Genomic DNA, 14653 nt, shown 5'->3' with positions numbered 1-14653 from the left:
TTACATCAAGGCGATACAACACTTGCCTTTCGAACATAGACATTGGCTCTCCTCGGTATTCTGGAGATTGATAGGCAACTATGGCATTTGCAGCAACTTCCTCATGCACAGATTGGGTAGCAGGTGAGTCATCCTCCATGGGAACAGCTTCATCCTCATCCTCATTGTGGCGGTTTGATGCTTCATGTTCTGCTTGAGGGTCCTTTCCTTTAAGAACCACCCACTTGTCCTCAATTTTGTGAAATCCCATTTTGGTGAGAGTTGAATTATCAATCTCACTTACAGCTTTGATAGGGTCGTTTCTCTCATTTGTAACATCAACACCAAAGTAATCAATCAATTTGGAAACAAGTATAGCATAGGGAAAGCGGTAATCAGCCAACCTTTTTTATTTAAGCATGTGTTCATTAATAATGAAAACCCAATTTACCTTAATCTGGTTCATGATGCAATATAGAAGAATTAGATCCTCTTCATGTAAAACAGCATCGTTTGTACCTCTTGGGATAAGTTGCCATGCTATGATGTAGGCAACAAGGCGTGGAGTGAGGTTCAAATGCCTGCATGGAACCTGCTTATACTCTCTGTAGGATTCCTCATACAGCTTTTATAGTATTGTAGCTTGTTGAATTCTTGAATTCCACTGGTGTTTCCCTTTCCTACTTTCAGTCCAGCATACTTTATTCCAGCCACAAAATTCCACACTTCACTTGTGATCTTCATCTTGATTCCTTTCACATAAGAGACAACATTCTTTCCATCCAATGTGAGGTTAGTGTAAAACACCTTAACCAAGTCAGGATATACATTACCGGTTAATTCCAGCAGCTTTTTCAATTTCTGGTGCTTCAACACAGCCCTTGTTTCTGCCAGTTTTTCAGATTTCAGCCAGTTGAAATCCAGCACTTTGGGTATGTTAATCTGCTTTCTGCTTGTCTCGTGAATGTAGGCATTGATGTCTTCTTCATTTCCAGCAAACCAACCTTCTAGCACGCCTTGAAAGGTGGTTTGCTTGCCCTTATTTTTCTGTTTTTGTCTTGAAGAAGAAGCCATGGTTGAACCAGAATTTTTCTCTTGTTTCAAATGGTGAGAACAGAGAATAGGTAGCCAAAGTGGATAGCAGATATTCACACAGATTTATAGTAAAATAAATGGGTTGATACGACAGTTATGAGTGGATATGCATGAAGATTTTATGCTCTGAATTTGTGCAGAGAATCTTTGAAAAAAACAGCAAATATTTAGGGTCACGATGCACATGCTCATACCTTTATTGAGCACCCAAACCATCAAATCGGTTACATAACCATGACCAAAACCGTCAAAGGTACAGAGGTTAATGCCCACTAAGTCAGTCAAGCAGTCAAAGATCAAAATTTCTTTTTCCTAGTCATCAATGCATATCAGTGCAGAAAATAAACACATTTAATTACGAATAAACAGATTTAATTTTTCACTGCTAGGTACAATTGACATTTATAATACTCAATTCATTAAGCAGAAAATTAAACCTATCTTTAGCCAATGGTTTTGTGAACAGATCAGCAAGTTGTAAATCAATACCAATGAACTTAATCTCACATGTTCCATTAGATATGTGTTTCCTTAGAAAATGATGCCTAATTTCAATGTGTTTGGTTCTTGAATGCATGACAGGATTTTTGGTTAAGTTGATTGCACTTGTATTATCACACAACAGAGGTATATGGTTAAGTAAGATACCAAAATCATTTAATTGCTGTCTTAGCCATATAGTTTGAGCACAACAACTCCCTGCTGCAATGTATTCTGCTTCAGCAGTGGAGAGAGCTACACAAGCCTGCTTTTTTGCATTGCCATGAGATCAAGCTTGATCCAAGCAAATGAGAGGTTCCACTTGTGCTCTTCCTATCAATTTTGCAACCTGCAAAATCTGAATCAGAATATCCAATTAAACTTAATGAAATATTACCTGGATACCACAAGCCAACTTCTTTAGTTCCTTGCAAATACTTCAAAATCCTTTTGGCAGCATTGTAGTGTGATTCTTTAGGAGCAGATTGAAACCTTGCACACATGCACACTGCAAACATTATGTCTGGCCTGCTGGCAGTGAGATACAGCAGTGATCCTGTGAGTCCTCTGTATTTGGTTTCATCAACAGAAATTCCAGCTTCATCATGATCCAAATGACAGCTTGTTGAGAAGGGTGTGCTGATTGGTTTACACTTGTCCATTTCAAATTTCTTCAGCAGATCCTTGCAATACTTAGCTTGACTTAAGAAAATGCCATCCTTGAGTTGTTTGACCTGCAAGCCTAGAAAATAGTTCAACTCACCCATCATTGACATTTCAAACTCACTCTTCATGACTTTCACGAAAGCTTCACACAATTCTCCATTGTTTGATCCAAAAATGATGTCATCCACATATACTTGTACTAGGATTGTGTCATCTCCTTTCTTCTTAATGAACAAGGTCTTATCTGATGTGCCTCTGTCATAGCCTTGAGAGGTGAGAAAATCACTTAGCCTCTCACACCATTGCCTAGGAGCTTACTTGAGTCCATAGAGAGCCTTTTTGAGTTTGAACACGTATTCTGGATGTTGAAGGTCTTCAAAACCTGGTGGTTGTGAAACAAATACCTCTTCATTTATATAACCATTTAGAAAGGCACTCTTCACATCCATTTGAAATAGCTTGAACCCTTTGATGCAGGAGAAGGCAAGCAGCAATCTAACAACTTCTAACCGAGCCACTGGTGCATAGGTCTCATCATAGTCTATCCCTTCTTCTTGATTGTACCCTTTAGCTACTAGCCTAGCCTTATTTCTGGTAATCACCCCGTGCTCATCCATTTTGTTTCTGAATACCCATTTTGTTCCAATTATATTCATCTCAGGTATTCTAGGAACAAGAGTCCAGACCTCATTAAGAGCAAATTGATTCAGTTCCTCCTGCATAGCTAAAATCCAGTTGTTATCCTTGAGAGCTTCATTCAGATTCTTGGGTTCAACTTGAGATACAAAGGCCATTGCTTCACAGAAATTGTTCAAGGATTTTCTAGTTGACACTCCTTTCTCAATGTTCCCAATGACATTATCAAGGGTTAAGTCTCTTGGGGTTTTCCACTCTTTTGGCAAACCTGCAGCTGCAGTAGATTCTTGTATAACATGTGTATCAGCAGTATCAAAATGAATCGATTCATTTTGATTTAAAACAGATTTAAATTCATTACTGTCAAGGTCATCAGCAGCAGTTTTAGATATGCTACGATCAGTTTCATAAAAAACAACATGCATTGATTCTTCTACTATGAGCAACCTTTTATTGAAGACTCTATATGCATGACCATTCAAAGCATAACCAATGTGCACACCTTCATCAGATTTAGCATCAAACTTACCAAGATTTTCTTTGCCATTATTCAATACAAAGCATTTACACCCAAATACCCTAAGGTGGCTCACACTAGGTTTTCTGCCCTTATACAGTTCATATGGGGTTTTCTTAAGAATAGGTCTTATTAAGGTTCTATTTAACACATAAGCTGCAATATAGACTGCATCTGCCCAAAAGTACTTAGGAAGCTTAGATTCATTTAACATAGTTCTAGCTAGTTCCTCTAATGATCTATTTTTCCTTTCAACTACACCATTTTGTTGGGGTGTTCTAGGGGCTGAAAAGGTATGTGATATCCCATGCTTCTCACAGAACCTCTCAAATCTAGCATTCTGAAACTCTCCCCCATGATCACTTCGAATTGATTTAATGCAGCAACCATTTTCATTTTGCAGAATCTTTGCTAATTTCTTAAAGGCAATGTAAGCATCATGTTTATGTGCAAGAAATAAAGTCCATGTAAATCTAGAGTATTCATCCACAAGAACTAAAGCATACAAATTTCCAACCAAGCTAGCAACTCTAGATGGTCCAAATAAGTCCATATGTAAAACATCCAATGGATTTTTTGTAGAGACAATATCCTTTAACTTGAAAGAGGATTTAATTTGTTTACCTTTCACACAAGCATCACAAAGCCTGTTGTCCTGAAATTTAATGTTAGGTAAACCAGAAACTAAATCTTTAGATTTCAGTTTATTCAAGTGATTTGTGTGTATGTGAGCTAACCTCCTGTGCCACAGCCAAGACTCATCACTTCTAGACAGCAAACACTCATTTGAAGAGTTAGTTTCCATGATATTCAGCAGATATATGTTATTCACTCTCTTACCAGTAAACAGTACCTTACTAGATGAATTACTTGAGATCAGCCTTTTGACTCAAAGTTCACCTTGTATCCTTTGTCACAAAACTGACTTATGCTGAGAAGACTATGCTTGAGTCCTTCTACATAAAGCACATTCTGAATGGTTGTTGAGTTCCCTGTTCCAACAGTGCCTCTGCCCAAAATCCTCCCTCGGTTATTATCACCATAGGTTACATGTCCTTCTGCTTTGAGCTTCAAGCTAGTAAATTTTGTAAGATCTCCAGTCATATGCTTGGAGCAACCACTATCCAAGTACCATTGATTCTTCTTATTGTTCATCTGCAAAACAGAGTAAAAATGATACAAATGGTACCCTTTTCAGTATAGGGTCCAGCACAGATTAAAACCTTCTCTTTGGTAGCCATTTTGCTAAGTTCTTAGGAACAAGATGCTTTCTAGCAATGCAAGACCTCGATGTATGACTAGATTTCATGCAGTAAAAACAAGTTACATGAGATGCCTTTTTGCCACTGTTAAAAGCTGAAAAACTTGATTTTGCTGGAACAAAAAAACTTGAAAGCTTTTTGGCATATGTTACATTTCCAGGGGTATAACCAAGACCATTCTTATTGAAAACAACATTCTGTGAGCCAAGGAGAGACTCAAGGTTTTATCTTCCCTTGGTGAAATTGGAAAGGGTTTTCAGCAACTACTCCACTTGTTTTTCCAATTTTTGGCAGTTTTCACAGGTTTTAATAGAGGCATGCAAGCATGTTAGTTCAAGGCTTACCAAATCTGTTTTGGCTTTATGCAATTCTTCCTCAAGTGTTTTTACTTTAGGTGCAAACACATTATTTACCTTTTGTTGCTTATTGCATATTACAGCTAGCCTATTTGCTTCATCATGAGTTTCCTTGAAAGCAGCAAGCAATTGATCATAGTTATCTGAATCCACAGAAAAATCACTTACTGAATCAGAGATTGACTCCTCATCCTTCATCTTGAAGCACAGATTGTTTTCCTCATTCTCAGTTGAAGAGCTGCTGGTTGAAGATACTTCATTTTCCTCCCATGAGATGTAAACTCTTCTTCCCTTGTTCCTTTCAAATTTCTTGCTGGCAGATTTGTCCTTTGCTTGATTGTCTGGACAATCTGTTTTGATATGCCCTGTTTTGCCACAGCCAAAGCAAGTATAATTAGAGGAATTTGAATCATTGGGTTTAGGATACCTTCTTTTCTGCTGGTTCCTATCTCTGCTCTTCTTCCTCAGGAATTTGCTGAATCTTTTTGTAAGAAGATTGATTGTTTCATCATCTTCAGCATCTTCTTTTTCCTCCTTGATCTCATTCAGTTCAGTTGCTTTTAGTGCAAGACCTTTGGGTTTTCTCTCTGTTGTTTCCTGCTCTTTGAGTCTCTTGAGCTCTAGCTCATGCTCCATTAGCTTTCCAAAGAGTGCAGCAGTTCCCAGCTTTGACAGATCACGGCTTTCAGATATGGCAGTCACCTTTGGTTGCCAGCTTCTGTCGAGGCACTTCAATATCTTTATGTTGAGTTCCTCTCTGTCAAATTCTTTTCCCAAACCAGTGAGGTGATTCACAATATGAGTGAACCTTTTCTGCACATCAGCAATGCTTTCCTCGGGTTGCATTCTAAACAGTTCATATTCTTGGATGAGAGAATGTTTTCTTGACCTCTTCACATCTTCAGTACCCTCATGAGTGACTTCTAAGACTTCTCACATCTCCTTAGCTGACTTACATTGGGATATCCTGAAGAACTCATCCATTATTAATGCAGAGGTTATGATGTTCTTGGCCACAAGATCATGTTGAGCCTTCCTCCTTTCGGTCTCATTCCATTCAGATCTTGGCTTTACCACTTCTTCATCCTTGACAACCTGCATTGGCACATAAGGTCCATGGACCACAACTTCCCAAATTAATGCATCAATAGATTCCATGAAAATTCTCATTCTAACTTTCCAAAATGCATAATTCATTCCATTGAACATAGGTGGTCTATTAACAGCAGATCCTTCAGCAAAAAGCACATTAAACTCAGACATTATTACAAACAAACTTGATTAAAATACAAGTCCTAGCTCTTGATACCAATTGTTGGGTTTAATAGTGTCAAAGTTCAAGAGGGGGGGTGAATTGACCTTTTAAACCCAACAATCTTCATCATCATCTTCAACTTCATCCATGTTGTCTAACTCTTCTAATTCTCAATCATTATTTGTCAACCATCTATCATGCACAACTGTACCTTCACTTTCATTATCATCATCACCCAAATTCTGCAAATCATCTGCAAAATTTGGTTCATAACCTTCTGTGGGATTATTTGTCTACCTTTTAATTTTGCACCTTTGCCTACTCTCAATAACCCTCAACTCTTCAACCTCAACAAATGTCTCACCCTCGCCTTTATCTCTATTATTATCAACCTCACTCTAAAATTCAACTTCACCTTCAATAAATTCAACTTCTTTTAACCAAAAAGAATCTTCTGACACATGCCCACCATCCTCATCACACTCCTTCTCCTTGGCAACAACCTCACCAATACCCTTACCACCATCACCTTCCTCACCACCAATAACCTCACCACGAGGTTCCACACCATTGTTGATCAAGTGTGATCAAGTGCTTTGAGGAATCCAAATCCAAGGTGTTTGATGAAAGACTGGTGTTGTTGCTGTGTTTGGGTGGGATCTGGGTAGAATAAAGTGTGATCTAGGTAGAATAAAGTGTGATCCACTCCTTTGTTGAATCTAAAACTAATGTGAATTAAAACCTCTTTGAAATTAAGTGTTTTTCCAACTAAGTGAAAAACAACCTGTTGTTTTGTCGAATCAACCGGTTGTTTTACTCTTAGGAGTTTTTGAAAAAGGTTGAAAGGTGTTTGGTTGACTTAACTGTCAAGCCAAAACAATCGGTTGTTTCGTGATTTCAATCGATTGTTTCTTTGAAAATCCTTACAAAATTCAGTTTTGAATGGTGAATCTATTTTAAATGTTTTCTAACTGAATACGCTTCTTCATTAAATGCGTTGACCAATCTTTGGAAAATATAAATGGTTTGTTTATGTTTTCAAACAAGTAAGAAACAACTTTGAGAAATTCAGTTTGACAGATTTGATTCTAAGATTTCAAGATTCACATCAAGCTTTGGATTTTCAAGAGAGAGTGGAATAGAATTGCAATTGTATTCAATTCAGATTGTACTGTGATTAGGTGTAATCCTTTCTAAACCTATTGTATTTCTGGTGTTGTGTTGCTAAGGAGTACTGTGTGTTCTTGAGGTGTTCAAGATCAATACTCTTGGTGTGGTTTGCCAAAGGTAGTGTGTTTCTTGAAGGGTTCAAGGTCACTACTTTGGTGGTTTGTGTTTTGTAATCTGGTTTGATTACTTAGTGGATTACCCAGTGGTATTCTGGGGACTGGATGTAGCTTTTGGCTTAAGAGTGGACCAGTATAAGCTGTTTGTGTGATTCTCTCTTACCCTGAACTCATTTTAATTCTGTTTTTAGCTTATCTGATATAAACAACCGATTGTTTCGAAGAAACAACTGATTGTTTTTTTGTGTATTGTTGCATAACTGCTTGAGTTATTGGCTAACTTGATTCCTGTTCTGGATTTATACAAAGAATTTCATTAAACCTGAAAAAGTTTTCAAAAACCCCTTTAAACAATTCACTCCCCCCCCCCCCCATTGTTAAAAACCATATATTCTAACAATCATGCTCACCAATATCCTCACCGTCCCCTTCCTCCTCATCAGCCTCACCAACATCATCCTCAACATCACCTTCCTTACCACCATCATCCTCAACATCACCTTCCTTACCACAATCATCCCTACCCTCAACCCCATCCTCACCTGAACCCTCCATAACTTCTGTCTCTGATACAACATGCACTAAAAATAAGTGAAATTTAAAATATCTATTTGCAACTTTCAACATATCTATTACACCACCATCATCAACCAGAATTTGCAATCTATCTTCCAACACTAAACAACCTCCACATGAATACCTTATGACTTTTTACGGCAAGTGCACCGCATTGTCAAAAGTAATAATGTGTCCCTAAGGACGGATATCGAACCCACAAGGAACAGTTGAACAATCAAGTAAAATATTCACTAAATATACGACAAAATAATATAAGTGTGTTGAAAGTTGTTGTGATGGCAATGATTAATCAAAAAACAAGTAAAATAATTTGTTGCTTCAATTTGAAAAATAGGGATTGGATTTCATCTTTCTCACTCTTTTGTATTTTGATTAACATGATAATATTATGTCCTTTGATTGATATTGATGCCCGTATAAAAATTATTTATATCGAATCCTCGGATATAAATTTATTAAGGTGTTTCCTAAATATTGATTCCTCGCATATTTATAAAAATAACTTATCATTACAATAGACATTGATATCAATTAACATTTCAAATCTATTCTTAGCATTCAAATATGTTAAGCATTATCATTTGGGTTAGAAGCATATAAGTACTTTCCAGTCAAATCTAATTTCCAGATAAACATTACTAACAAAATGGCAATACCAATCATCAATCAAGAACAAAATATTATGTTAAGATATCACCTCCATACATAAGAGTTTGAACAAATTACTCCCAATCCCAAAGGGTAGATGATGACTTTTTACGGCAAGTGCACCGTGTTTGTTAAAAGTAATAATTGTCCCTAAGGACGGATATTGATCCCACAAGGAACAGTGAATTATCGAGTACAATATTCGCTAAATATAACAACAGAACAATAAAAAGAGTTTTGAGTTGGTTATGTTGGCACTGATCAATAAGAAAACAAACAAAGAATTAATTGCTTCAATTGGAAAAATAGGGATTAGGTTTCATCTCTCTCACTCTCGTGTATTTTGATTAGCATGTCAATATTAAGTTCTATGATTGAAATCGATGTCCATATAAAAATCATTTATATCGATTCCTCGCATATAAAATCCTTAAGAATGTCCCCTAACTATCGATCCCTCGCATAATTATTTCAAGTTTATTCCTAGCACTCAAATATGTTAAGTATTGTTGTTTAGGTCAGAACTCAAAAAATACTTTCCAGTCAGATTTAAGATTCTCAATTTGTCACGGAAAATTAAAAGTAAAACAACAATACCAATAATCAATCAAGAAATGGATATTTTAATATAAGATATCACCTCAATACATAAGAGTTCGAGCAGATTACTCATAATCCCAAAAGGTAGAATTAGCCACACATACTTCTAGCACCTTCCATTCTCCCAATTGGGTTACAATTCGCTTTATGGTGTTTTCCTCTAAATCTGACACCCCTAGGGTTGAGTCTCTAGCCCCCTATTTATCCTAGTTTTCTAGGGTTAGGTCGCTTCTTGTGTCGCGCTAATGGGCTAAGTGATAACACATAAAAAAGGCTCAATTTTTCTTTGCATCTTTTTCCATTCTAGGACCTTCCAGCTTTCTCAATTTAGCTCAAATTATTCTCCTTTACTCCAAATCTTCAATCCTCCCTAAAAATCTGCAATTAACACTAAATTTGGGAATAAAATGCTTTTATTCAAAGGTATAAATTAAAAAATTAGGGATTATTTTATATGTAAATTAACAATAAATTCTCATAAGTGCCTATATTTTAATATGGAATATTATTGAAATTAGACACTTATCAGTAGAATTAGTCATTCATGATGACTATTACACTCATGGAAAGTATGAAAAGAAGATCCAGGATGTTTCTCCTTAACAGACTACCTTCTTTAATGTTTCTCACACCTTTTATTCTTCTAATTGGGTTACAAGTCACTCAATGGTGTTTTCCTCTCATTCGTGCAGACTAGGGTTGTACCTCAAGCCCCCTATTTAACCTAAATTGCTTAGGCTTAAGTGGATTCTCGCTCAAGCGAGAGTGAGATCGTTTGAGCGATCAAAACGTCGCCCAACCCAACTTCACTGGTGTTATCTCGCTCAAGCGAGATATAACTCGCTTGAGTGAGCTCCCCTGGTGGTGAGATGGCTCTTTTGCGCGTTTGGGCAGCTTTGGTAAGTGTTGATGCATTCCAACTTTCTCTTTTCAGCTTTGTATATTTTTTTTTTTGCCCAATTATCTCCTAGAATATTGAAATTAACACAAAAGTTGGGAATAAATCGTTCATATTCAAATAAAAATCACAAAATATGTAAATGTATAAATTCATAAATTGGAGTTATTTTATACTTATTTTACCAATTAATACTCATAAGTGTCTATATTTTAATATGAAATATTACTGAAATTTGGCACTTATCAACCCTCCCCAACTTAGAATCTTGCTTGTCATCAAGCAAAGTAAATAAATATATTTGAATTTAAATATCAAACAACTTAATTCACTAAACAACAGATTAAATTATAAACTTATGATGCTTCCAAATTCAAATATAGAAAAATATAGATACAATCAACTTCCAGGATCAAATCAAAACAATAAAATGATAATTCATTAAGGATTTTCCTCTCATATGCTCACAGGTAAGTGTTTCTCTCTATTTTCACTGAATCATAAGAAATCATAGTTATTTTTCATTTTATCTTCATATCACAAACATATCAGAATCATGAATCTTAAGGTTATTATTAGGGTTATAATGAGGTTAAGCTTCCAAAAAGTATTGGTCTTTCAGATAACAAAATGCACATCTTAAATAAGAAGAACATACCTACAATCCAATTATGACACATATGAGTTATCTAATAACCATTTTCTTTTGAGTTCACACCTTTCCTCATTTTTTTTCTACTTTTTTCATGATTTTCAACATGAATTTTTCTTTTTTTCTCTCTTTGATTTTTTTTTTCATCAATAGGAATAGATTCTTCCTATCTTCAACTTTTTGAGCTTTCAACAATTAGAACCAACCATTCCCTTTTCTATGTATATTGCATCTATGTTCTCCTTCCTTAAACATGCTAACGGGTAGGAAAAATATATCATTAAAGGTTTAGGGTGCAAACACAAAACTGCACCACAATCAACAATCGTTGCACGTCAAACCACCAAACACCATAATTGCACCAAATCGCACTTCACCAATGTTACACTTTAACCCTAATCACCCAAACTCACTAAATGCAATTAAAAAAACACTAACCCCAATGTTCAACTTTAACCCCAATTGCCTAAACTCACTTATTGCAATTAAAAAATCCTCACCCCCAAAAGTTGAACTTTATTAATCTGCTAACCCCTCCACTTGCCACCTCACACAACACCTAATCTCACGTGTTTCTTAATTCATAGTTCACATCAGCAATTCTTTGTGACACATTAGCAACACTTGACGTTGTTGTGGGGAGTTAACAAAAATGACCAAATTGGATACTTTTTTAAAAAAAAAGGAACTACCTTGATTTTTTTTAAAATTATTGTACTAAATTGAATATTGACCCCAAATGTAGGGACTAATAAGATAATTATACCATTTTTTTAATACATAATTCAGTTTTCTCTTATTGTGTACTTTTTAACATGTAAGGATATAATATAATATTTTGATCGAATGATTTGGGTAAAATTTAATATGTTTCAAGTGTAAGTTGAACCAATATTACAACAAATGAAAGAATGATTTGCCTAACAACATATATATACCATTAGTAATTAAAGGTTCGTTTAATGTCTTCCCTATAATAAAACTAGAGATTAGAATCTTCATTTGATGAAGATAAAAATCAAATGAACATGAAGTTTTTTCTTCTTATTCCACGATGTACCATTAAAGCCAACAAACCTTATGACCACGTCTCACATTCTTGGTCCAATAAATTCTATAGTGAAATGCTTTGTCTAACACAATATGGAGAGACATTAGAAGAAACAAATTATACATAAGAATATAATTCATATGTGAAAAATTCATGAAGAGGACAAAAGATTTGTAAACTTGCAAGCAAAGTACATAAAGAATAATCGTCTGAACCATGTAAGTTGTTTCATCTAAGTATTGGGATGTACTAAGACTGTCCAAACTCTTAACTAATATATGAGAAAGAGGAGAAACACCAGAAAGGATACATGAAATGTGTTTTAAAAATTCTCATTGCTTTTCACAAGTATTATCTAATACTTATTAGTCAGAATGGTTAGATGATCTAACATAAACTTTTGAACACTTACTTTGAAAATATTCGCCTTCTTTAGTTAGCATGTACTAAATAACATGCAATGTAAAAGGTTAAAGGAAGAAAGACTACTCAATATTTTTATACTAGTTCGTCTATTAACGCATACTATATCCAGTTCTTGACCAACTGGTCAAGTTCAACTAGACATACTACTACTGTAAAATATAAACAAGTATTTTTTTTTCTACAAGACACTCATAACTTAAGTCGGTCATTCTTTCAACAAGTCATTACTAGCTCAACCCAAGTATTCATTCAAAAAGTAATTCCTGACTTTAGACAAATAAAATTGTCTTTACGGTCAATAGATCACATGTTTTGCTCAATAGGAAGGGATTATGTCTTCCAACGATTGCAATGATAGAGGTTTTCTATACTAGTTTTCTAAATGAACACAAATTGTGTTCTTACAAAGTTTTTTGTGGTACAAGATATGTTAGCAACATTTCAATACTTTGCAATGTGTTATCATTCTTCTTCTTCTTCATGAAGGGTAGCTTTATATAGGCATTGAAGAACATAGTCATTGCAATACCTTTTTTTTTCATTGGGTAACTTTAAACTCCTATGATTATCTTCTTTGCATCTAATGAGCTTTGACGTAGGAGATTAATTAATTGCATTCAATGCAACATTTGTTCTGACATTAAATGCTCTTTTCTTCTTTTAACAATATCCTAATAGTTGGATATGCTTATCTTTTATTGGGTAGTGTGTTTTTCCTTGTAATAGTGTAAAGAGAAAACTCATACGAAGTAGATTGCCTTTTCTAGAGTTTTGAATGTCAGCGCTAAGGAGTTGGTGAAGCATAGCAGGTTTTGGCTCTTCTTCCGAGAGATCATTGATTTGACATGTGTTACAACAAATCTTCTTAGTCAAACACAAGAGAAAAACATTCCCTACAACATAGAATAAGCATATAGATATGTGTGTGAAGTATGCTATTAATGTATATTATGTGTGTATCATCTAAGCATCAATTATGCATATGAGACGTACAATGAAACTACATAATGTTGTATCGTTTGATAGATAAAACGCTTATGCCTTTCATGATCTGTTGTTTTGAAATAAATTTTGTGTCTTACAAACGAAGCACATTCATGTTTTATGCTTTGTTGTTTTTAGCACTTAATCAAAATCATTGGGTATTGAATTTTTCCTTAACATAATCTTTTGACAAAAATAAATAAGACAAATTAAAGAATAATTAGATGGGATGACAAGACTATAACTTAGGATCTTTCTTACAAGGATAAGAACAAAAGATTTTTAATTATTTTTCATTATATGACCAATTTAATGCAAGGGATACGATTATTAAGATTCTTTTATTCTACTTAGTTAAAAGGTTTACATGTGTAAATTATTGAATTACATTTTACCAATTACCTAAAGGATTTCTTTCTTACAAACTAACCATTGAAATTGTAGTTCAATTGAAAAAAAAAATCAAAAACTACAATTCAAATTGAGAGATGTGTAATAATTACAAGTCACACTATTAATATGACCACTACCATGTGTTGAAGATAGGCTTTGATGTCTCAAAATCCATGAAGATTGGTTGAAGGCTTTGTTGTTGCTTGTGTGTGTGGGTTTTGGGTAGTTTGAATTTGTAATCCAATCATAGAATTGATCCAAGGTTATTGATTTTTAATCCTTTTGAAAAAAAAAATTGTTTTCAAAGAGAAGTGAAAAATCAACCTGTAGAATTGTCATTTCAACCGGTTGTTTTACATTTAGAGGTTTTTTAAAAGGATTTGAAATTGTTTGACTTTGGTTGACTTTGTTGTCAAACCAATTCAATCGGATGTTTCGAAAAATCAATTGATTGTTTTTTGAATTTTCTTAAAAGAATTATGTTAAGTTAGTTCAATCTGTTTTAATTGATTTAAAACTGATTTGGCTCTTACATTAAATATTTTTAACAACTGATTGGAGTATATATAATATGTTTTACGCTCCTGGTTGTTATTGGTTCACAATATTGCTTTCAAATCAAGTTTTTCCAAGATTGCTTAAGGCTTTGGATTCTTTCTAAGAGATGGAATAGGATTGCACTGTATTTTCTTCTTTTCAATATGTGATTGTATCAGGTGTGATCATTCTTTTTCTCTTAACAATTGTATTTCTGTAATAATTGTTGGTGTCAGATTCAGAGGTTGTTCTGAATTCTGTGTTGTGATTGCCAAAGGTGGTGTGTTTTCTTGAAGGGTTCAAGATCACCACTTTGGTGTGTATGTGTTGTAATCAAGGTGTTTTGATGGAAT

This window comes from Phaseolus vulgaris, chromosome 8 (genome assembly GCF_051622355.1).
Source record: "Phaseolus vulgaris cultivar YP4 chromosome 8, ASM5162235v1, whole genome shotgun sequence".
Taxonomy (NCBI): domain Eukaryota; kingdom Viridiplantae; phylum Streptophyta; class Magnoliopsida; order Fabales; family Fabaceae; genus Phaseolus; species Phaseolus vulgaris.
The sequence above is the reverse complement of the archived record's forward strand: the minus strand, read 5'-3'. Positions refer to the sequence as shown.